This window comes from Aotus nancymaae, unplaced genomic scaffold, assembly GCF_030222135.1.
Source record: "Aotus nancymaae isolate 86718 unplaced genomic scaffold, 86718_ANA_hifiasm-v0.15.2.pri h1tg000008l, whole genome shotgun sequence".
NCBI classification, from domain to species: Eukaryota; Metazoa; Chordata; class Mammalia; order Primates; family Aotidae; genus Aotus; species Aotus nancymaae.
Window position 1 is genome coordinate 61,682,565 of NW_026988419.1, and position 26,226 is coordinate 61,708,790.

At 40.1% G+C, this 26,226-nt stretch overlaps 1 protein-coding gene across 10 annotated transcripts in view; it reads left to right on the top strand.

Moving 5' to 3' along the window:
* RAPGEF4 (Rap guanine nucleotide exchange factor 4) overlaps positions 1–26,226 on the top strand; it is a 368,276-nt gene that overhangs the window by 174,835 nt on the left and 167,215 nt on the right. Inside the window, exon 1 of one of the 10 annotated variants that reach the window (XM_012462369.2) lies at positions 13,743–13,839. The exons of the other annotated variants lie outside the window; for them this stretch is intronic. The gene's annotated coding sequence lies outside the window, so the exon portion shown is untranslated. Of the gene's footprint in view, positions 1–13,742; positions 13,840–26,226 lie in introns of those variants that run through there. 10 annotated transcript variants of the gene reach the window in all.

The window sequence follows — 26,226 nt, forward strand, 5'->3', positions numbered from 1 at the left end:
CTGAGGAACCTCCAGTGTACGTCCCCCGATTTAGGACCCACTTGTCTTCACTTCCTTCCCTGTTCAATTTGGAGACCATGGCCTATCATTTCAACCACCCTCTTGTCCATATTATCGGTTCTCCCAATCATTCATTCAATTAAGAGTTATTGGCCCAGCACAGTGACTCACACCTCTAACCCCTGCACTTTGGGAAGCTGAGGTGGGTGGATCACTTGAGGCTAGGAATTTGAGACCAGCCTGGACAACATGGCAAAACCCTGTCTCTACAAAAAATGCCAAATATTAGCCAGGCATGGTGGCACGTGTTGCTAGTCCCAGCTACTCAGGAAGCTGAAGCAGAAGAATTGCTTGAACCTGGGAGGCAGAGGTTACAGTGAGCTGAGATTGTGCCACTGTACTCCAGACTGGGCAATGAAGCAAGACTGTCTCAGAAACAAGCAAAACAAAAACAAAATCCAAAAGATTTATCGAGTGACTCCTGTGTGTCGGACATTGTCGTACTAGATACTGGGAAATGAATGAAGCAGATCTGTGCCTGCCCTTGTCACCGCCAGATCCAATACCAACCCTTTCTCAGTTCAGCTGTGGGCTTTCTATTACCTCCAGCCAGGCTGCTGAGCACTGCCAGAGAAAAACCACACCACTGTCCAGATGGCTTCTGTGGTACATCCATGACCGCCAGCCTCCCTGGACCCCTCGGCACAACTGAGCCATCCTTACAGATTCTCCTAATGCATTTCTACCATTCTCCCCAACACCTGTTTGAAGATTTCTACTTTCCTCAAACCCTCGACCAAACCACCTCCCTGGTGACTTTTTGCAAACAGCCTCACTGCTTACCATGCAAGATTTCAGCTTCCTGCCAACAAATCAATTACCTCCGTAACCCAAATAAAACCAACTGCCTTGTGGACAGTTCAGCACAGTGAAATCAAGTCCAACTCCAGGAAGCCTTGGAAGGCTAAGGAGGTCTTTACTGAAAATTTCTTGAGGAGTCAGCCAAGACCAAAAAGGTCACTAATCTTAAAATACATAGCTAGACTTCCTAAAAATTGTCTTTAGGCGTCTTTCTTCCCAAAGTCTGGCTCCTCCTGGAGGCTGTTCGTTTCTTTTCACCCTCTGCCCTCCTCCTCTGTTTCCTTACCACCTGCCACACTCATCCACCTTGCCTTCTTACCCTGTCCTGCCTTCTCTTATTCCTGCATGGGTAGAGCACGCTAGCCTATTTTGGTGTTGGCCATTTCCCCTGCCACCCATTCCTTTTACCTCCAGGACAAGTCATAGATGGCTGAGTAAGCAGATTAGGCATTGCAAATACTGGCAAATATATATACACATATATATATATAATTCATTCAATGCAGAGTTATTGGCTCAGCACAGTGGCTCACACCTGTAATCCCTGCAGTTTGGGAAACTGTGGTGGGTAGGTCACTTGAGGCTAGGAGTTCGAGACCAGCCTGGACAACATGGCAAAACCCTGTCTCTACAAAAAAATGCCAAATATTAGCCAGGCATGGTGGCACGTGCTGGTAGTCCCAGCTACATATTTATATTTATTTTATATATATATACACACACATATATATATATATACATACGTGTGTGTGTGTGTGTGTGTATATATATATATATGTATGTATTTTAAATGTGTCCATTTGTATGAATCCATTTCTAGTCCCTAGGATTAAAATAGAGGTTTTCCCTCCCATGACCCCTTTACCTGTGTCCTGGACCCCATTCACTCTCATCCTCTTGGGATGCTTACTTTATGCATAATTTCCTCCATTTCTTGTATCTTTCACCTTTTCATCCCTAGTGGATCTTTCTCATCTGAGTGTACATGGGCTCCAGCCATTCCAATTTAAAAGAAAACAAGACAAAACAAAACCTTTATCTTCCCCTCATACCCTTTCATCTACTCTAACTTTATCTCCCCTTTTATATCCAACTTTCGTAATAGAATTGTCTATTTGTTGTGTCCATTTCTTCCCTTCCCAGACACTCTTCAATCCACTGTGATTTAAATTATACCCCAGCCACTCCACAGAAACCTCGCTAGTTGAAGTGATCCCCTGCCTGCTTGTTCTGAATGTGAAAGAGAGCTTCAGTCCTTAATTTTTCTACAGTATTTGACGTTGTAGATTCCTTTACCTTCTTGAAATATCGTTTTCTTGCAGCTTTTTTATGCTCTCCTAGTCCTTAATTTCTATAGGCTTATCTTTCTTTATACACTATTAAAATATAGTTGGTATTCAGGGGCACTTTTCTTTTCTGACTTTGGGAGAAATGGGGAGAAGCCATTCATTTCTGTGGCTTCTGTTAATACATACATGTTATTGACTACCATGCTTAGATCACCCCAGGCCTCACTTTGGGAAGCAGTATACAGATCCCTTCTGCTTAGAGAGTCCTTCCAAACTCAACTTGGATTTTAACCCCAGAATGGTACAGTCGGAGGATGGGCCTGTTTTTCTGCCCCACACCAATAATTTGCTGTATTACCCTTCTGCTACACAAAACCTCTCTCAAACATGTCCTATCACGACCACCACCTATTTTGTTGTATTGACCCCCTTTGGGGCTGAAATATAGACTTTAAAATCTTCTTACATTCTTCCATAGTCTGTTGTTTAGTGTAAACTTCATAGAATTTGTCCCTCTAATTAAGCCAACATTTTGGAATGCAAGTCTTTTCTATCTCAAAACTACTTCTTTTCTTTTTCTTTTTCTTTTTTCTTTTTTTCTTTTCTTTCTTTTTTTTTTTTTTTTTTTTTTTTGAGACAGAGTCTTGCTCTGTCATCCAGGCTGCCAGGCTGAAGTGCAGTGGTACAATCTCAGCTCACTGCAACATCTGCTTCCTGGGTTCAAGCAATTCTTGTGTCTCAGTCTCCCTAGTAGCTGGGATTACAGGTGCCCACCACCACGCCCAGATAATTCTTTAATTTTTATGGTGATGGGTTTTTGCCAGGTTGGCCAGGCTGGTTTTGAACTCCTGACCTCAGGTGATCCACCCGCCTTGGCCTCCCGAAGTGCTGGGATTACAGGCATGAGCAATTGCACCTGGCCAAAAACTGCTTATTAATAATAATAATAAACCTTTGACTTTCTGTGTTTTGGATAAATAAATCTGTTTAGACATGCAATTGGCTTCTTTGCTTTTACTGTCCTTGGGGTAACTGAATGATCTCACAGGGGCAATGAGATACAAACTTTTTAATATTTTAACCTACATAGGAGTGGAAAAGCAAATTGAGTTGGTGAGAGGAATCATTCAAGAGAAGAGACTCTTGATCCCTGAACATGAAGATCGAAGAGAATACTCCTTTGCTTATCTGAACAGATTCCTTACCATCTGAGATGTACTTATGTTGCTTTGAAACTGGAAATGGTTGGAAGACTCCGTCTAATTTTTCAGCACTTCATGAGTAAATGGATTTATGATTGAGGGTATGGCTATTTATTGGGTCTTCATAATTAAAATGTGGTGTAAGAAAGTACTAAATCCATTGGCCTTGTCCAATTTCATCCTGATTAAATAGGCACAAACTAATGTCCATCCAGGCCAATCTATATAGGTAGAGGAGGTAATGTTTAAGAAACTGTTTTGAACCTTTGAGCCCTCACTACATTTTGGAAAAATTTCAGGTGACGGGGAAGAAGTCTGATGATTTGGGTCAGGAAAATAAATTTTTACATTACCTATTTAACTTCTTTAAAGCCACTTTTTGAAGAAGAATATGGAATATAGTTGAACTTTCCAGAGATGAAGAAAGTAGAACATTTCATAAATTCAAATCATGTCATAGTTGAATTAATCCAAAATTTAACTGTTAATCAATGACAGAGAAATGGAAGAAGGCATGACATGCTTCAGTTGCTGGACTCTTATCATTCAGGCATGCAATTGCATTTTGAGCAGATTGGAATCACGTGAACAGCTTGTTGGCCCACTTAACAAAATGGGCATCCCAGTAATCAATGTCAGAAATAATAAAAGCATGAATTAAATGTTTTTGATCAATATTCACCCAACTCATATCCTTAATGATAATACTTAACGGAAAGAAAGACCTTTGCTTCAAGATTCATTTGAAATTCACAGAGAACTCTAAATTTGTTTTGATATCCTAGTGCTTCTGGAAAGTATGAGTCCTATATTTCATTTTGTAGAATTAGAGGAGACTGCATAACATGCTCTTACATAGCACATACTGTCTCTACTTTTTCATTCTATGTTTTAATAAGAGAAAATGTCATAGGGAAAGGAGACAGAGTGGAGGGAATCTTTGGATATGGGGGTGGAAGGAAAGAGCCATGTGTACAGTTCTTTGCTGTAAATTGTGCCTGTGCCCTCTTTAAAGGTATGCCTCTTGCAGATAAATTCAAACAGTGGAAGCAGCTATCTGTCTGAACCTGACACTGCTTATTAATTTGGAGGACAGAATTATGGTTCTAGCTTCATCTTAATTAAGTGGGTTTCTACAGTTTTTCCTCTTCTAAAAGGAGAACATATGTATTAGTCTATTTTCATTGCTATGAAGGAATACCTGAGACTGGATAATTTGTAAAGATACGAGTTTTATTTGGGCTCACGGTTCTGCAGCCTGTACAGGAAGCATGGTGCTGGCATCTGCTCCTGGTGAGGGCCTCAGCAGGCTTCCAATCATGGTGGAAAGTGAAGGAGGAGCAGGCATGTCACATGATGAGAGCTGGACCAAGAGAGAGAAGGGAGAGATCCCAGACTCTCTTAAACAACCAGATCTCGTGTGAACTAACTGAATAAGAACTCACTCATCACCAAGGGGATGGTGCTAAGCCATTTAAGAGGGGTCCACCCCCATTTTGCCTTTAGAACTCACAGTGATCCTCTACAGGAGTTTCCAATGTTTGTTGAGAAATTGGAGGTAGATAGCTGGATACCGTTTAGCCAAATCCATGCCACAACTGAGAGCTGGTCCTAAAGTGAATTAGGCAAAGGCTACATTATCCCATCCCTAATCAACCACAGTTCATAACATCAACCTTAGGTTTTTAGTTTTATTTTGTCATTTTTGAGGCATAATAAATGCATCATCTTCAGCTCATAGTATTAGCCAAGTAATTTCTTTTTAGGTGTGAGGGAAGGTTATAGAATCTTTGTCTACAGAGATTTTTCTCAGGCTTGGAGGGGTTGGCTTCAGATACCAGGTCCCTTTAAGTTATTCATTCACTTGTTTCCACTCATTCATTGATTCCAACTGTGCCAGGCATTATTCTTGGCACAAGCATTAGAACAGACAGCAAGACAGCCTTACGATGATGGTAAAAGTGTATGCTCAAGGAAGACTCTTCAAATGGCACATTAATTAGCTCAACAGCTTGATAGCATCACTTTATGTTGTTCATAGCTTTTGTGGAAAAGGAAATTTTTCCTTGTCTGAGTTACGTACCATGGAAACAGGATGTTTGAGGGTAGTTTGTTTATAAAATCTCAGAAATACTTTCTCAACCTGAAGTTACACAAGGTCATTTTAGTGATATAACCTGAGTCTCATCTCATCATCCATTCTTTAATATGTAATGGCCGGGTGCAGTGGCTCACACCTGTAATGCTAGCACTTTGGGAGGCTGAGGTAGGTGGATCACTTGAGGTCAGGAGTTCAAAACCAGCCTGACCAACATGGTGAAACTTCGTTTCTACTAAAAATACAAAAAAATTAGCTGGGCGTGGTGGTGGGCGCCTGTAATTCCAGCTGCTTGGGATGCTGAGGCAGGAGAATTGCTTGAACCTGGGAGGCAGAGGTTGCGATAAGCCGAGGTTGTGCCACTGCACTACAGCCTGGGCTACAGACTGAGACTCTGTCTTGAAAAAAAAAAAAAGGGTTGTAATACCAGAAAGAGCTTAGAGCAGCCTGCTTGAAGCGAAACAACTCATCATCTCATGGTTTTTTTTTTCTAAAAGCAGAAATACCTATAGTAGTTTTTGACTCAACTAAACATCATGACTTCTAAGTGACTGCATATGTTAGAAAGACTTGGCTTCCTGCCAAAGTGTTTGTGAAAGATGAAAAGGAACTCAAGGAAAAACACCCAATCATGGGCCTGGCTTGCTTGCTTTCTTTCTTTTCTTTAATTAGAGACTGGCTCTTACTGTCACCCAGGCTGGAGTACAGTGTCGTGATCACACTCACTGCAGCTTTGACCTCCTCGGGTTCAAGTGATCCTCCTACCTCAGCCTCCTGAGTAGCTTAGACTACAGGTGTACACCACGGCACCCAGCTAATTTTTGTGTATATGCATGTATGTATTTATTTATTTATTATTATACTTTAAGTTCTGTTGGTACATGTGCAGATCTTGCAGGATTGTTACATAGGTATACACATGCCATGTTGGTTTGCTGCCTCCATCCCCCCTTTACCTACTTTAGATATTTCTCCTAGTATTATCCCTCCCCTACCTCCCCCACCCGCTATCACTCCCCTAGCCCCCCACCCTGCAACAAATCACAGTGTGTGATGTTCCCCTCCCTGTGTCCATGTGTTCTCATTATTCAATACCCACTTATGAGTGAGAGCATGCGGTGTTTGGTTTTCTGTTTTTGTGTCAGTTTGCTGATAATGATGGTTTCAGATTCATCCATGTCCCTGCAAAGGACATGGACTCATCCTTTTTTATGGCTGCTTAGTGTTCCATGGTGTGTATATATATATATATATATATATATATATATATATATATGCCACATTTTCTTTATCCAGTCTATCATTGGTGGGCATTTAGGTTGGTTCAAAGTCTTTGCTATTGTAAACAGTGCCAAAATGAACATACTTGTGCATGTATCTTTATAATAGAATGATTTATAATCCTTTGGGTATATACCCAGTAATGGGATTGCTGGGTCAAATGGTATTTCTAGTTCTAGATCCTTGAGGAATCACCACACTGTCTTCCACAATAGTTGCAGTAATTTACACTCCCACCAACAGTGTAAAAGTGTTCCTATTTCTCCACATCCTCTCAAGCATCTGTTGTCTCCAGATTTTTTAATGATCACCATTCTAACTGGCGTACGATGGTATCTCAATGTGGTTTTGATTTGCGTTTCTCTAATGACCAGTGATGATGAGCATTTTTCATATGTTTGCTGGCTGCCTAAATGTCTTCTTTTGAAAAGTGCCTGTTCATATCCTTTGCCCACTTTTTGATGGAGTTGTTTTTTTCTTGTAAATTTGTTTAAGTTCTTTGTAGATTCTGGATATCAGCCCTTTGTCAGATGGGTAGACTGCAAAAAATTTTTCCCATTCTGTTGGTTGCCGGTTCACTGTAATGATTGTTTCTTTTGCTGTGCAGATGCTCTTAATTAGATCCTATTAGTCTATTTTGGCTTTTGTTGCCATTGCTTTTGCTGTTTTAGTCATGAAGTCCTTGCCTATGCCTATATCCTGAATACTATTGCCTGTGTTTTCTTCTAGGGTTTTTATGGTGTTAGGTCTTATGTTTAAATCTTTAATCTATCTGGAGTTAATTTTTGTATAAGGTGTAAGGAATGGGTCCAGTTTTAGTTTTCTGCACAAGGTTAGCCAGTTTTCCCAACACAATTTATTAAACAGGGAATCCTTTCCTCATTGCTTGTTTTTGTCAGATTTGTCAAAGATCAGATGGTTGTAGGTATGTGGCATTACTTCCGAGGCCTTTGTTCTGTTCCATTGGTCTATATCTCTGTTTTGGTACCAGTACCATGCTGTTTTGATTACTGCAGCCTTATAGTATAGTTTGAAGACAGGTAGCATGATGCCTCCAGCTTTGTTCTTTTTGCTTAGGATTGTCTCGTCTATGCAGGCTCTCTTTTGGTTCCATATGAAGTTTAAGGTGGTTTTTTTCCAGTTCTGTGAAGAAGGTAAATGGTAGCTTGATGGGGATAGCATTGAATCTGTAAATTACTTTGGGCAGTATGACCATTTTCACGATATTCTTCCTAACCATGAGCATAGAATGTTTTTCCATCTGTTTGTGTCCTCTCTTATTTCCTTGAGCAGTGATTTGTAGTTGTCCTTGAAGAAGTCCTTCATGTCTTTTGTTAGTTGTATTCCCAGGTATTTTATTCTCTTTGTAGCAATTGTGAATGGGAGTTCACTCATGATTTGGCTCTCTGTCTGTTATTGGTGTATAGAAATGCTTGTGATTTTCGCACATTGATTTTGTATCCTGAGACTTTGCTGAAGTTGCTTATCATCTTAAGGAGATTTTGGGCTGAGATGATGTGGCTTCTAAATATACAATCATGTCATCTGCAAATAGAGACAATTTGACTTCCTCTTTTCCTAACTGAATATCATTTATTTCCTTTACTTGCCTGATTGCTCTGGCTAGAACTTCCAATACTATGTTGAATAGGAATGATGAGAGAGGGCATCCTTGTCTAGTGCCAGTTTTCAAAAGGAATGCTTCCAGTTTTTGCCCATTAAGTATGATATTGACTGTGGGTTTGTCATAGATAGCTTTTAGTATTTTGAGATACCTTCCATCGATACCTAGTTTATTGGGAGTTTTAGCTAAAGGGCTGTTGAATTTTGTCAAAGGCCTTCTCTGCATCTATTGAGATAATCATGTGGTTTTTGCCTTTGATTCTGTTTATGTGATAGATTATGATTATAGATTTGCATACGTTGAACCAACCTTGCATCCCCAGGATGAAGCCTACTTGATTGTGATGGATAATCTTTTTGATGTGTTGTTGCATTCAGTTTGCCAGTATTTTATTGAAGATTTTTGCATTGATGTTCATCATGGATATTGGCCTGAAATTTTCTTTTCCAGTTGTGTCTCTGCCAGGTTTTGGTATCAGGGTGATGTTGGTTTTATAAAATAAGTTAGGGAGGATTCCCTCTTTTTGGATTCTTTGGAATAGTTTCAGAAGGAATGGTACCAACTCCTCTTTGAATATCTGGTAGAATTGCTGCCTCAACTTCAGACCTTGTTATCAGTCTATTCAGGGATTCAACTTCCTGGTTTAGTCTTGGGAAGGTGTAAGTGTCCAGGAATTTATCCATTTCTTCCAGATTTACTGGTTTATGTGCATAGAGTTGTTTGTAGTAATCTCTGATGGTAGTTTGTATTTCTGTGGAATCGGTAGTGATATCCCCTTTATCATTTTTTATTGCATCTATTCGATTCTTCTCTCTTTTCTTTTTTATTAGTCTGGCTAGCAGTCTATCAATTTTGTTGATCTTTTCAAAAAACCAGCTCCTTGATTTATTGATTTTTTGAAGGATTTTTTTGTGTCTCCATTTCCTTCAGTTCTGCTCTGATCTTAGTTGTTTCTTGTCTTCTGCTAGTTTGAATTTGTTTGATCTTGCTCCTCTAGTTCTTTTAATTTTGATGATAGGGTGTCGATTTTAGAAACTTTCCTTACTTCTCATGTGGGCATTTAGTGCTATAAATTTCCCTCTAGAAACTGCTTTAAATGTGTCCCAGAGATTCTGGCACATCGTGTCTTCATTCTCATTGGTTTAAAAGAACCTCTTTATTTCTGCCTTCATTTTATTATTTATCCAGTAGTCATTCAGGAGCAAGTTGTTCAGTTTCCATGTAGTTGTGTGGTTTTGCATGAGTTTCTTATTCCTGAGTTCTAATTTGATGGCACTATGGTCTTAGAGACTGGTTGTTATGATTTCTGTTCTTTTGCATTTGCTGGGGAGTGATTTACTTCCAGTTATGTGGTCAGTTTTAGAGTAAGTGCGATGTGGTGCTGATAAGAATGTATATTCTGTGGATTTGGGGTGGAGAGTTCTGTAGATGTCTATTAGGTTCGCTTGTCCAGATGTGAGTTCAAGTTCTGGATATCCTTGTTAATTTTCTGTCTCATTGATCTGTCTAATATTGACAGTGGAGTGTTAAAATCTCCCACTATTATTGTGTGGGAGTCTAAGTCTCTTTGTAAGTCATTAAGAACTTGCTTTGTATAACTGGGTGCTCCTGTATTGGGTGCATATATAGTTAGCTTTTCTTGTTGCATTGATCCCTTTACCATTATGTAATGCCCTTCTTTGTCTCTTTTGATCTTTGTTGGTTTAACATCTGTTTTTTCAGAGACTAGGATTGCAACCCCTGCTTTTTTTTTGCTCTCCATTTGCTTGGTAAATCTTCCTCCATCCCTTTATTTTGAGTCTATGTGTGTCTTTGCACGTGAGATGGATCTCCTGAATACAGCACACTGATCAGTCTTGACTTTTTATCCAATTTGCCAGTCTGTGTCTTTTGATTGGGGCAGTTAGGCCATTTACATTTAAGGTTAATATTGTTATGTGTGAATTTGATCCTGCCATTTTGATACTAGCTGGTTGTTTTGCCCATTAGTTGATGCAGTTTTTTCATTGTGTTGATGGTCTTTACCATTTGGTATATTTTTGCAGTGGTTGGTACTGGTTGTTCCTTTCCATGTTTAGTGCTTCCTTCAGGAGCTCTTGTAAAGCAGGCCTGGTGGTGATGAAATCTCTCAGCAATTGCTTGTCCATAAAGGATTTTATTTCTCCTTCACTTATGGAACTTAGTCTGGCTGGATATGAAATTCTGGGTTGAAAGTTCTTTTGTTTAAGGATGTTGAATATTGGCCCCCAGTCTCTTCTGGCTTGTAGGGTTTCTGCCGAGAGATCACCTGTGAGTCTGATGGGCTTCCCTTTGTGGGTAACCCGACCTTTCTCTCTGGCTACTCTTAGCATTTTTTCTTTCATTTCAACCCTGGTGAATCTGACGATTATGTGCCTTGGAATTGTTCTTCTTGAGGAATATCTTTGTGGTGCTCTCCATATTTCCTGGATTTGAATGTTGGCCTGCCTTGCTAGGTTGGGGAAGTTCTCCAGGATAATATGCTGAAGAATGTTTTCCAGCTTGGATTCATTCTCTTCGTCACATTCAGGTACACTGATCAAATGTAGAGTAGGTCTTTTCACATAATCCCATATTTCTTGGAGGCTTTGTTCACTTTTTTCACTCTTTTTTCTCTATTCTTGCCTTCTCATTTTATTTCATTGAGTTGATCTTCAATCTCTGATATCCTTTCTTCTGCTAGATCAATTTGGCTTTTGAAACTTGTGTATGCTTCGCGAAGTTCTTGTGCTATGTTTTTCAGATCCATCAAGTCGTTTATTCTTCTCTAAGCTGGTTATTCTAGTTAGCATTTTGTCTAACCTTTTTTCTAGGTTCCTAGTTTCTTCATGTGGGGCTACAACATGCTCCATTAGCTCAGAGAAGCTTGTGATTATCCACCTTCTGAAGCCTGCTTCTGTCAGTTCGTCAAACTCATTCTCCATCCAGTTTTGTTCCCTTGCTAGTGACGAGTTGTGATCCCTTGGAGGAGGAGAGGCATTCTGGTTTTTGGTGTTTTCATCCTTTTTTGCGCTGGTTTCTGCCCATCTTTATGAATTTATCTGCCTTTAGTCTTTGAGGTTGGTGACTTTCGGATGGGGTCTCTGAGTGGTAGTCCTTTTTGTGGATGTTGAGGTTGTTTCTTTCTGTTTTTTAGTTTTACTTTTAACAGTCAGGCCCCATTGCTGTAGGACTGCTGGAGGTCCACTCTGGACCCTGCTTGCCTGGAAATCACCTGCAGGGGTTGCAGAACAGCAAGGACTGCTGCCTGTTCCTTCCTCTGGTAGCTTCATCCTGGAAGGATACCTGCCGGATGTCAGCCAGAGCTCTCCTGTATGAGGTGATTCTTTGGATATACAGGGGTCAGGGAGCCACTTGAGGAGGCAGTGGGTCCCTTGTCAGAGCTCAAGTGCTGTTCTGTGAGCTCTGTTGCTTCCTTTAGAGCTTCTGGGCAGGGGCATGTAAGTCTGCTGCAGCAGAACTCAAAACCACTCCTTTTCCCAGGTGCTTTGTCTCAGGAAGGTGTGGTTTTACTTATAAGTCTCTGACAGGCTGCCTCATTTTTTCAGAGATACTCTCCCCAGCAAGGAGGGATTCTAGTCACACTCTGCCTGCAGAGGCATTGTTGAGCTGTTTTTATTCAGCCATCTGGGCAGAAGTCCTCTATTTATTTATTTTTAAGTAGAGATTGGGTTCTGCCATGTTGCCCAGGCGGGCCTCAAATTCCTGGACTCAAGCGATCCTCCCGCCTTGGCCTCCCAAAATGGGCCTGGCATCTTGTAGGTTCTCAATAGGTGTTTGTAGTTTTGGTATCTGGAGCCAACTAGAATTTAATCTGAAAACAAAGTTTACATTAAAGAACAAAACTGAATTTCCCCCCATTCTAACTGAATCTCTAGAATGATTCATTTCTCTATCTGTAAAATGTGAAGACTAATCCTTACCTCATGGGGTTATTAGGGGACCTCAATGAGATAACACAGGAAAGTCCTTCATAAGCAATCCAACTCTATTAAAATAGAAGGTTTATCATGAAAAAAAAAGAGCAAACTGGAACCCTTGATTAATTCTTATTGTGTTCTTGATTAATAGTAGGCACTTGGGTTTTTTTTTTAAGTTAATATGTACCTTTTAAGGAATAATTTTGAACATCTGAAATTAAAATATTGATAAATCTTTTTTCTGAAAGCCCTTTCCCTGTGGGTAATTTTAGGCCCATATATTAGAAAGCACAGAAAGTCCAACATCTTGCATAGAGTTAATGGTAAATTTGGTGTCTTGAGAACCACAGATGGAAAATTGGTTTCTGATATTTAGATGTTTCACCCATGTAGCTGTGTATGGGATATGGGCTGGGGTGTTTGTCTGCTCAGCCTCTGAGCCATCCAGCCCCTCACTGCATTTTGAGATTTCTGTTATGCTGAACCATACAAAATTGCTGATATTTGTCCCTGCTTTTGACCTACAAAAATGGTGATTTCATATGTTCAGCCTTAATATATTTCTGTTATTGAATGTGTACTTATTTATTTATCTGCTCTGTCTGATATGGGCATTTGGAGGGCAGAGATTGTATATCATATCTAAAAGGAAGTCCAGAAATCTGAGCTCAAGGTGAAATATAAAATGTAGAGGTGAAATATCTTTTCATATGGGCTGCAATACCATTATTGACACCCTTCATGGAGATAAATGTACTGGAAATCATGGGTACTTAATAGCTGGGGACATCCTATGGGTGAACTCCACTCCTGGGGAATGTGCAGTTCAAACTAGTAGCTATCTTGGCAAACCGGTAACCTGGGTGTGCTGCAGCACCCCTGAGTCATCTCTTCATTCCTGGGTCCCACTGCCTTTCTATTATCTCACTTCCCTCTGCTGTTATCACTGTGTGGATACTGCTACTTTTGCCTGCAGCTTACCTAGTTAGGGGGAGATAGGGTGTCCCTGTTGCCCTGCTTTTCAAGCCTCTTTTATTGTAACCTACAGTAGGAATATGTTTCACAACATGACCCAGTACACTATGCTGTATTACATATATATGCATATGATCGATCAGTGAATCAATCTATGTAATTCTATTCTGTTCTATTCTATTCTATCTATGATACATATTTTGGCAGGCCAGTTCCCAGTTTTGAGAAGCTATCCATCATGTCTTTTTTGAATGAGGACCCAGTTAAACTTGCAGAGACCTTTCTGCTTCATGAGAAAGGGAAAAAATGCCAGCTCAATCTTTAAGCTTTTTATCCCTCTTAAGTAGCTGCGACCTGTGTCAGTTTATATCAGGATTTGTTTTCCTATTCCTGGTTTTGAGAAGCCACAGCCTTGCCGATAAGCCCCAGACTGGGGCTATGGCTTCAGTAACAAAGTTCTGGAAGCCGTGTAATTAATTATAGGTGGTAATGGCTTCAGTCATGGTGGAATGTTTCAGTTTGACCATGAATATCACCAGAAATATGCTGCTGTGTGCATGGATATAGCCAGGTGAGATTATTTATCTTTATGCTTGTCTACGATTTCAAATATGACTTTATAATTTTGTCCTATCTATAAATTGAGATTTAAATTTATCAAAATTCCTATGCAGAGCCATATAACCAAATACGGACTATGGATTTTCAGCATAGAAAATCCATAGATTTTCTATGGTGAGAATCAGCAGCTTGGGAATATTTTGGTTTTGATTAAAACTTTTGAAATGTTTTGAAAAGAGGTATAGCACCTTTAACTCAATTCTGAATTTTGGTATACAATGTGTATATTTATTTCTATTAGAATTAAGAAAAATAAACAGCATTTTCTTGCCTTGAGACTCAGACAGCCTACTTAAATGTGGCTTTTCCAGTGTTTCACTGCTTTTAATTCAGAGACACATATTTTGTAGGGGGAAAAAAGAGGCAGTGTCTTCTCCCCATAGGGTTCCATCATTATCAAACTAGACTGTATCATATCTAAAATCCTACTAATCAGGCAGGAACTAGAGGCATGAGGCTTTCTTGTTCGGGTGAATTCAGAATGGATTTAGTGTGTTGCTCAAAGGGAAAACTTTTGAATTAACCTGCCTCAGACTTGCACTGATTTTTGAGGTGTGGAGGCCCTTGGCAGAGTGTTTTGATTGGTATCGGCATGCTTTCTGCTGTGAGAGAGCTGATTCAAGGGATATGTGACAATCACAGGAGATTTCCTTTCAAGAGCTCACAGAAATGCCTCACAGAGCTCCAGGTTAGATGGAGGGTAGTGGAGGGCAAGGCACAAAATCTCGATGATTTATTTCAGCCTCTGACACATTTTATATCCTTGAGTAAATCACTTAACCTCTTTGCCAGGGCCTCCAATTGCAAAATGGAAATAAGGTTCCCATTTCCTAGACCTCACTAAAAGGGATATTATATATTTTGACCAAGAAAAGCAGACTTTTTTTTTTTTGCACTGAAGATAATTCTAAAAGAGTTACAACAGTATTTTGAGATGACAACATTATTGAAATAAGCAAATGACTAGCCAAAGGAAGTATATGTTAAACTAGGGCAAGTCCTTCAGATTAAAAAAAAAAAATGCATTAAGAAACTGTTATATTCAAGACACTTTACAATTCACTTTTACATGGTTATTTAATCCTCCCAGTAGTGCTGGGTGACAGTTGGTTATTTTTCTATTTCTAATTTTGTGAATAACAAAAGCAAGGCTCAGAGAAGTTAGCCAACTTGCTTGGAGTCACACAGCAAGGAAGTAGCTGTGCTCAGCTTCAAGTCTGAGGCCAGGTCCAGCATCCTTCCCATGACGCATCACCTGCCTTTAATGTGGGATTAAGAGATAACAGCACATCTAAAAACAAACCCACTTTCTGAAAAAACTGGATAATTGAAATACCTATATTTAGTTTCTAAATCATACTTCAGTTTCCAGATTTGCTTTATTCTCTGGAGGTATTTTTCTTTAAGGTGTATATTATATTGTTCCAGCCTTGCTGTTTCTATCAAATGCATTTATTGGTTAATGGTTCTTTCCTAGTTCTTTTATCACTGGTTAACAAGACTCTTCAGAGGCTTATCTGTGCTGTACTATTATTCCTTTTTAAAATATATGACTGACTCCTAGTGAATAATCTTTGTAGCATTGTTATGGCTATTTTCAAAATGTACAACTTTTAGAATAAGGCATTCTTCAATCCAGCTGGGTAGTCTGCTAGTTGCCAAGCCCAAGATAGTTAGATGTTGTGTTGTTGAAATCTGACAGAATAAAAAGTTGAACACTGATATGGTTAGGCCCTGTGTTTCCACCCAAATCTCATGTTGAATTGTAATCCCCACTTGTTGGGGGAAGGGCCTGGTGGGAGGTGATTGGATCTTGGGGACGGACTTTTCCCTTGTTCTTCTCATGATGGTGAGTGAGTTCTCATGAGATCTGATGGTTTCAAAATGTGTGGCACTTCCCCCCTCGCTCCCTCTCTCTCTGTCCTGCTCCACCATGGTAAGACATGCCTGTTTCCCACCATGCTGCCTGTACAGCCTATGGAACTGTGAGTCTATTAAACTTCTTTTCTTCATAAATTACCCAGTCTCAGATAGTTCTTTATAGCAATGTGAGAATGGACTAATACAAGCAGAGTTCTGCTTTTCCTTCCAGCTTCACAAGCAGCAGTGGTGTTAAAACCCCCCTCTCACTTGGGGCTCTCTATGTCTATGAACAGTTCAGACTGACAGGAACTGTTTATTGAATACCCCTTACTTGGGTGCATTAGTCAAATGCAATTGATTGTTATAACACACCACCAGCTTAGGAGAGGGAATCAGACTCCTCAATTGAAGATGTGACTTTGGAGGACAAAGTGTAAATCATTGAATATAAAGACCACTAATTTTCTCACAGTGAATACAATGTGTCTATGATTGCATCCTCAATACAGCTGGACAATGCAGAGATGGCTGATATTCAAGACTAGGCATTGGGGGACTCCTAAGAACCTTTCTCAAGATTCATCTGGTTTTACCTCTTGTCTGGAAATATTCTTGTTTCTCAGGGAACCTTGTTCAGAGGGATGCTACTATGTATATGTATATATGTACATTTAAAATTATAATAAAATGGAAGGTAATTTATCAGAGAATACTTTGAAAGCCATCACATTTTAACTGTCATCCATATTACAGCCTTGGCGTAGTCTTTATGTATCTTCCAAAGGATCAAAGAGCCACTCCAGATCTTTCCTCCTTGGCCCTTCAGCTGCTACCATCTTTCCTAATTCAACAGTAGCTCATAATCATTTAGCACAAGCTAGAGATATGTACAAATGCAATTATTTAGATAAGGATTTTCTTGTTGTTGCCATTGACTTTAAAGAAATGAGTTTATCAGGACATAGGCACAGGCAAAGACTTCATGACTAAAACACCAAAGGCAATGGCAACAAAAGCCAAAATTGACAAATTGCATCTAATTAAACTAAAGAGCTTCTGTGCAGCAAAAGAAACTATCATCAGAGTCAGCAGGCAACCTACAGAATGGGAGAAATTTTTTGCAATCTATCCATCTGACTAAGGGCTAATATCCAGAATCTACAAAGAACTTAAACAAATTTACAAGAAAAAAACAAACTCCATCAAAAAGTGGGCAAAGGATATGAATAGACACTTCTCAAAAGAAGACATTTATGCAGCCAACAAACATATGAAAAAAAGCAGCTCATCATTACTGGTCATTAGAGACATGCCAATCAAAACCACAGTGAGATACCATCTCACACCAGTTAGAATGGTGATCATTAAAAAGTCGGGAAACAACAGATGCTGGAGAGGATGTGGAGAAATAGGAATGCTTTCACACTGTTGGTGGGAGTGTAAATTAGTTCAACCTTTGTGGAAGACAGTGTGGTAATTCCTCAAGGATCTGGAACCAGAAATACCATTTGACCCAGCAATCCCATTACTGGGTATATACCTAAAGGATTGTAAGTCATTCTACTATAAAGACACATGCAGACGTATGTTTATTGCAGCACTGTTCACAATAGCAAAGACTTAGAACCAACCCAAATGTCCATCAATGATAGACTAGATAAAGAAAATGTGGCACATATACACAGTGGAATACAACGCAGCCATAAAAAAGGATGAGTTCATGTCCTTTACAGGGACATGGATGAAGTTGGAAACCATCATTCTCAGCAAACTAATACAGGAATGGAAAACCAAACATCACATATTCTCACTCATAAGCGGGTGTTGAACAATGAGAACACACGGACACAGGGAGGGGAATATCACACACTGGGGCCTGTCAGTGGGTGGGGGGCTAGGGGAAGGATAGCATTAGGAGAAATACCCAATGTAGATGAAAAGTTGATGGGTGCAGCAAACCACTGTGGCACATGTATACCTATGTAACAAACCTGCACGCTCTGCACATGTACCCCAGAACTTAAAGTATAAACAAGAAAAAAAAACAGAAATGAGTTTAAAGTTCAGTTCAAGACCTGGATGATGAGCTGTTCCCTGCTGGAACTAAATCTTGCTTTTCTCACCTTGCTGGGCTGTGGTACCAGCCAGAACCCAAGTCCTTCGCATGCTCTAGACCCCCCTCTCATATGAAAGACTTCTCTCTTCTGCCCTTGCTGCCTGTACTCTGGAAAGCACCCAGCCAAGTGCTGGCCTGCAGTTCTGTCTTCATTGCTATCCTGAAGCCCCTGGAGAGCATTACAGATGAGGGACCTTCTATCTTCTCCATACCTTGGGAAAGCAGTGAATCTCCCAGCTATTGGAAAGACGGTGTTGTAAAATTTCAAACATACTGGGAGTCTACAATGTGAATAGATCTTCAATATGTTTTGTTCTTTCACTCTAAGATGGTTGCTAAGAATAGAGGCAAATAAGCTCTAAGAAACTTTGTCTGTGACCCCTCTGTGACTCAGCCAGCCTTACTAATTTACTGTGGGAGTCAGGCTTTGAATCTGTTAGAACAAATTACTTAAGTTGTGCTCTTTGCATTAGAATCTGCACTTCGAATGAATTAATTCTACACCCACCTGGTGTGAAAAACAGCATAAGGTTAGAGAGGTGGTAAAACAGAACTAGAGATGGGGGCAGTGATGCTGTGGCCATTTTTCCTCCATCATTCCTGTCTAGGTCCTTCTTACCTCCTTTCCTGTTGATGAGGTTTCCTCCCCTAGTCAATCTCTTCTCTCTTTTTCCCACTCACCCAATTGTTGATGGACCCATTCACATTCTCACCTTGTACTTTACGTCAAAATATTCTGATGTCCATGTGAGGTATATCCAGAAGGATTCTCTTTGAGAGTCCCATTTCTAATCTGTTCGTTTCTAGGAAGGACTATAACTACAGCTTGGGTCAGATGGCAGCTGCCCAGATTGCGGTGTGTGGTTATTTCTGTAGTTATTCCTGTTTAAAAATAAAAATCCAAGTTTGTTAACAATTGTGGGGAAGAAAGCTCAGGAAAGGACCAGCATATTTCACTGAGAGCTATCAGAACATTATTCTTCTAGAGAATGAAGGCAGGTGAAGTAGATAGATGGATTTGGAAACAACACCTGGATGAGAAATCTTATATATTACAATCCCTGCTAAAGTAAAGAACTCAATTAATTTGTTGATCAACAAGGAAAGGCCACTAGCTAGAAAAAATGGACAATAATATGTGTAGGAGATTCACAAAGAAAGAAATATATTTCTTGTTTTGGTCAATAAATATGTAAATATCACTAGTAGTCACAAAAACATAAGCGGAGACAACAATTAGACATGCTTTCTCACCCACCGGATGGGCAGTGATGGAAGTAGTCCATAAATATGCAGTGGTGGGGAAACGGTGGGGAAACAGGTGCTCTCGTACTCGGCAGGTGGGACTGCAAATACTAGTTACATTTTGCAGTAGACAGGCAATATTTATCAAAATTTTAAATGCACACACCATTTGGCCAAATTCTTGTAAGTCTGGATAATTATCCTTTGGAAATGCTTGCACATGTTCATAGAGATATTATATAAGGGCCTTTTTTTGTAGTATTGTTTGCTATAGCAAACTGCTGGAAACATGCTAAATGTCCATCACTAAAGGACTAGTTAAGTAAATCGTAATTCATGCTTAACTTGAAATACTATAAGCTGTTTAAAAAACTGAGGGAGCTCTGTATCTACTGTTATGGAAAGATCTCCAGGGCATATCGCTAATGCCCAGGCAAGAAGCTGCAGGGACAATACATGTGATTATGATTCCGTTTATTTAAAAAATAAACCCAAAGCCATAGCTCTGTATGTATACTTAGATATGTACATAAATGCACAAATAAAGTCATTCAATACTATATGCCAAACTTTTAACAGTGGAGCAAAGAGAGGAATTGGGGTGAAGTGACACAGTGGGACTTTTAATTTTTTACTCGACATACTTTTGACCTTTGATATTTTATTACCTCTCTATTACAATAAGAATGAATTACTTTGGGAGGCTGAGATGAGCGGATCACTTGAGTCCAGGAGTTTGATACCAGCTTGGGCAACACGGCAAGACCCCATCTCTACAAAAACATACAAAAAATTAACCAGATTTGGTGGTGCACACCGGTAGTCCAAGCTACTCAGGAGGCTGAGGTGGGACAATCGCTTGAACCTGGAAGGTTAAGGCTCAGTGAGCCATGATCATGCCACTGTACTCCAGGCTGGGTGACAGAGTGAGACCCTGTCTAAAAAAAAAATGGATTATTTGTATAATTCGTTAAACATATATAAAAATAGGAAAGTTACAACTTAGTTTTCTGGGAAAAATACTCTGAATTGCCTCCCAAAGAGACTGTTCAGGAAACCAAAGGCGGGTGGGACGACAAAAGTGTTTCCTTTTTATTTTGGTCGTGGTTGGTCCATTTATATAATGGAGCATGACAGGCTTTTTTCCCATGCACTTTTTGGGAAGCATACCTGCATAGCCTGCAGATGAGGAGGCCATCACACACAGCTGGCTGAGACAGTGACTTACCAGCAGACTGGACTGAAGGGGTGGGGAATCACACGCCCACTTGCTGACTGGAGCCAAAGAGCCCATCATTAAAGATGGATCAACATAAAATGGTGTTACCACTGTCCACTTCACTTCCCTGATGCCCCAGAGCTCTGGTGGACTCAGCTGAGGAGGCCTAGGGCTCAGAGCTGTCATTAGATTCAGTAGAGCTCGCTCTCTGTAAAACGTGCTTCCCTAGGCTTCTAACCAGCAGGCATAGCATTGCATTTCTCTGACACCTTCCTGACCTTCTATAAGTGCACATTGCATAGTAATTTGTTGTTTACATGTCAATCTTCCTCTTTATTCTGTATTTGTTCATTTCTGTATTCCCAGCACTCAATACAGTGTCTGACACACAGGCAATGCTCAAGAAATGACTGTTGAATAAAGGATAAAAAAATCTAGATTCTGAACAACTGTCTTATAAGTGAACTTATGAAAACTGAGGCTTTCCTGTGGTTGGATATAAGGGAGAGGTATAGAAGCATGACAACTAAAAACCGGTACAATTAAAAAATTGGTACAGTTAAACTGGTACTATGGCCAGCTGGTTCAGTGTTTAGGCTTTGGAGTTAATAGCTTATGTTCAAATCCTGGCATTTCCACTCACTAGCTAGCAACTTGGCAAGTTCTTTAATGTCTTTGTGCCTCAGTTTCCTCCTCTGTAAAATGGAGATACCAAAATGAATCTACCTTACAGGTTGGTTGCTAGGGTTCAAGAGATAGTGGATGTGAAGCTTTAACAGCAGGAGTGGCACATCATTTGTTGTTCACTCTTAGCGATTGTTGTCTAGAACTTTCAAGACATGTAATTCTACTTGGTCAAGTTTTTTGAATACCCCTTTAAACACTGAGTGTTTCTTATTTAACCAACTTTGTGAATTATCTTTTAAAAATGGATTCTATTTCCTGAAACAATATAATGAGTATCTCCATTTTAACTCAGGAACATTGTCATAAGCAGTAATTACTGTCTTGTGCAAAACACAGAAATACTGCCCACACTTGTGTAGGTGTGTGCAGTTGTCACGCTTCCAACTACTCTGATTTTTGAGTTCTTCTGTCTTACATTTATTAATGGTCAACTTTCAATTCTTGCTAAGCTCCATAGCCAGCTTTTAGTACTTTCTTTGGTTGTTTTTCTTATTTCTAATATGCTGTGCTCTTGGGACTCAGACAACCATGAATGTTATAATTGTGTAGAAATAAGAGTGGCTTGATGAGGCTCTTACCGAGCTCTCTAATGCATAAGGTGAATGCTTTTTGCAATTTCCACATTGGTTGAATCCTTTCCTATTTAATGCCAATATTCGATATATTTAAGACAGATGCCATTTTAGCATATGCAAAAATGTTTTATTCTATTTTCTATTCCACAATTTTAACCTGAAGTCAACATAATGCCATGGACTGGGCTAGAAGTTTTAGCACTTCCTTGGATAGAAGGAAGAAGCCTGCACTGTGGGGAAGGACATTAGGTTCAGGTCTTGGATCTGCTAGTTAGTTGCTATATGAGCTGTTTCTTTTTCTTCTCTAACAAGGAAAATAAGATGGATAATCAGTTGTCACCAGGGCTTAAATGAGGTAGCCTGTGTTAATATTATAAAGCGCTAACATTTTGTTATTAGAAATGGTATTATTCCAACACGTTTGTAGTTTTTTAAATTGTACTTATAAGGATCTGTACTGACAGACTACTTGGTGTGCTTTATCAGAGAATTCGTCAGTGGCCTTTAAATGAGTCTTTTCATTTTAAACATTTTCTAAAACTCTTGTGAAGTTACTGTCTGACAGATGATGGAGTAAGGTGGGGGGATGGGCTCCTAAAAATGCCACCCTATGGTGTTTAGTGAGCTGGGAGTTGGAAATCTCTTTTTTCCGATAGATTTTACCCATAAGCTCTTTTAGACACACAGATGGGAAAGCATTAAAATATATATGTGGTGTGTTCATGTTAACAGGGAACTGTTGATAATTAAGTAAATCCAATATTTTTCCTCTAAACTTACATTTTTCAAATTAAATTATTTCTGTACTAACCATCTGTCCTTGTGTGCCCAGTATGAAATGCCTTATGATTAGTTAGTAAATTTTTACTCAATTTGAAATGTATCTGCTACCTTTCTCCCCTCCCATATTTACTTCCTCTTCTCTTTAGACCTCACTGGGTATCTGCCTGAAATGAATTCCTCTTTGCAGTCCTGTGTCCTTTGGGACCAGCTGACCATCTTGAGTTTGGATCCAATTTTGTCTTCGTTACAGACTGAATGGGCCCCACTCAGGGCCTGTTTAACTCTGTTGCTTAATGGAGTACAGGAACTTTAGAGACATCCAGGACTAAAATGCGAGAAGCTAAAAGGCATGGAAGCTGAATTTCAACCACAAAGAAGTTCAAAATGCACTATGAGAAGCTATTATGGGAGGAGGAGGAGGCTGTGTGTTATGAGGGAAGCATATGGAATTTAGAAACTCAAGGTCTGTGTTTTTATATCTGGACTTCTGTCCATGTGAGTCGCTCAGCATTGTCATTTCATTATTAGCAGGTCGTTTCATCTCTGAGATTCAGTTTCTTCATTAGTGAAAGTGAGGATAATATCTGTTCTAGCTATAGTGTAAAGCTGAATAAAACTCAAATAGATAACATGTGAAAGTGCTCTACAGATCATAAGGTGCTAGCAGACATTATCATTATCATGACCATTATCACCATCATAACTGCTGTTAGAAAGATATGCTAGATCCAAGAACTCTGAAGTGCTGGCTACTTGAAGCATCAGATTGTTTTCCTCCTTTAGCTGCTTCAAGTCCAATTGTTGCATTTACTCATGTCTTATCATTAAATTTTAAATTTGTTGATTTCCAATTATCCACTGATTTGGAGAGACAGAGTCAGAGTAGGGGAGCAGATGAGCAGTAACATGTCAGAAGACAGGACTAAGCCAGTTTAAAGCAACGAGTTTAATATGTGTTTTTAAAAAAGGAGCTAATTTAATTTTGGGGCTAGATTTTGTCTCAGTCTGTTTTTTGCAGCTATTACAGAATATTGAGACTGGGTACTTTATAAAGAACAGAGATTTATCTCTTGCGGTTCTAGAGTCTGGGAAATCCAAGGTGGAAGAGCTTGCAGCTATTGAGGGCCTTCTTGCTGCGTCATCTCATGGCAAAAGGCAGAAGAGCAACAGAGCATGCTTGCAAAAGAGAGGAAGAGATCCAACTCACAGCTTCAAGTTCATTTTACAATCAGGATTAATCCATTCATGAGGTGGAGCCCTCGTGACCTAAACACTTCCCATCAGGCCCCACCTCCCAACACTGTTGCTTTGGAGATTAGGCCTCCAACTCCAATTGAACTTTGGACATTTAAACCATAACATATTTTTGACCAGTGGTCAAAAACATTCATATTGGAGATGGATGAACACTCGTGAAGAAAAGACCAATTCATGAGTCAAATGTTAATAGAGCAAGGAAAATGGGACCTGACATTTAAAAAAATTCTGCTGCGTAAATACCTGGTGAAGTTTTACCCAGATGTTTTACTCTGCTAGAAGAAATTTTTGGAAAAGGTGGGTTTGTTTGGAAGCCCACTTCAGTTGGCAGTGTGTGGGAGAGGACTTAAGCCACAGAATCAACTCGTGTGGTCCTTGGGACCACAGAAAGCCCAACCCAAATCTAACTTCAAGCAGTGTGAAGATGAGATGCAAAATATGGTTTGGAAGAAGGCAAGAGTATCCAGTTCTTCCTTATCCTGTATTTACGTCAGTGAAAAGAACAAGCCATATATAAAAGTTATTTTGGAGGAGAGAAGGGGAGAAATGATCTCTATGGTCAGTGAAATAATTGGCCTCATGGAGTTGGGGCAGCAGCTATGGTACCAGAATAATTTTTGTCTTCATTGATTAGGCTTCTTCTAGTAACAAAACTGTTGCCACAGCAATTTTGCTACCTCAGTGACCTGTAATGACAGTGTTTAAATTCTACTATACCCATGTACCTCCACCCCAGGACCAAGAGTGGGCTATTAAAATGGATGAGGCCATTCCTTGCTGGGAGGCTGCTCCTACAGCAGCGTCTTCAAGTTGGAAGCCATGAAAATGGTCTGAAGTATTTTACTTTCAGGTACAAGTCCTTAATATCATGTTGACCTTGGACTGAAATTTGAATAACCAGCACTTTTATTCCCTATTTGCAGCAGGGAGGTAGATTGGTTAGGAAACCTGTGTTTGCAGTCAGTAGTGTTCCTATGCTGGAGCCTATATCCCTGTTTGGACTAACATTTGCAACATCAGTACTGAATTTGCCACTTTTGCTTGAAGAAACTTATCTGAGATCACCTCCAGGCTTCTCATACCACTTGTCAGCATAGTGCATACTTGAACCAGCTGGAGATTTCAAAGCATTCCCTCATATGTGGGAATTCTGTGCTTGTATTAATGCCACACCTGTTTCATCTCTTCCATACCCTCTGAGCATTTTGAGAAGAATGATAGGGCCGATATTCAGCTGGTCCACACTTGTGTGCCCTGAAAGAGTTTTTAAGGTCTATTCTGAATGGTCTGTGCCCATGCTGTTCTAATTGTGAGATATTTTTAACATGGTCCCTGTGATATGGTATTAATTTTTTTCCAAAAAATGCATATGCCACATACTTCAGTTTAGCAGACTTTTGTCTTTGATCATAAAAAGGAGAAATTTATTTAGGAAGTTTTGACAGTGCTTGAAAACCATTTGTATTTGCCTTGATTTATTTACTTTCTGATGAAACAGAAAGGCTACTTGCAGCAAACGCTATTGTTGCCCCTCTCCGTATACCCTTGGCCCTTGCCTGGGTTTGTTAGCAGCCACAGTGGGCTGTCCCCTGTCCCCTGAAGGCCTCGCATTTTAAGCATCAGTATCTCTCTACTTTGTCTGAGGATTTTCTTCAAAGTTGGAAGATCTTCACAGCCCAACAAGCCAGCACAGACAGTTCAGGGTTTGATGCTCCCCGATGTGTTTGACCACGAGGGCTGAATGCCCCATGCCTGCATCCCTCTGTGGGTCAGTGTTGCACTGTGTTCCACGTAGTTCCTCAGTGGGTCCCCAGCAGGACAGAGCTCCAATTGCCCATGGCGGTATTGGCTGTTGCTTCTCCCTGCCTCACTTCCCTATTCCCTTACCTATGCCTCCTGAGATCACCTCCCAAGACCTGGTCTCTGGGTCTGTCAGGGGAACTCAAACTAAGATTGAATTATTCCCTGAACTACTGGTTTAGGTTCCCAGCTGGTTGCCCTATGTATTAGTCTGTTTCATTTTGAGACTGGGCAATTTACAAAAGAAGTGATTTAATGGACTTACAGTTCCACATGGCTGGGGAGACCTCACAATCATGGCAGAAGGTGAAAGGCACTTCTTACATGGCGGTGGCAAGAGAGAAAATGAAAGCCAAGTGAAAGGAGTTTCCCTTTACAAAACTATTAGCTCTCATGAGACTTATTCACTACCACGAGAACAGTAGGGGAGAAACTTCCCCCATGATTCAATTATCTCTCACTGGGTCCCTCCCACAACACATGGGAATTATGGGAGTACAGTTCAAGATGAGATTTGGGTGGGGACACAGAGCCTTATCACCCTGCATGACATCTTGCTCCCAACACCCTTGAATCAGTTAGAAATGCAAATCAATCAAGTCCTAGAACCTTTCATGGTTTCCTCTTGCTTAGGAATGGAATCCCAGATCCCTCACGTACCTTGGTTGCCTGAGTGCCATGGCTGCTATTGCACTTCAGCGTGTCTGAGACCAGTGCAGCCACTGGGCCTTCTCTCCCTTCCTTGTCCCTGCAAAGCTGCCTCCACACCTGCCTCCTTGGCACTGCCTTTCC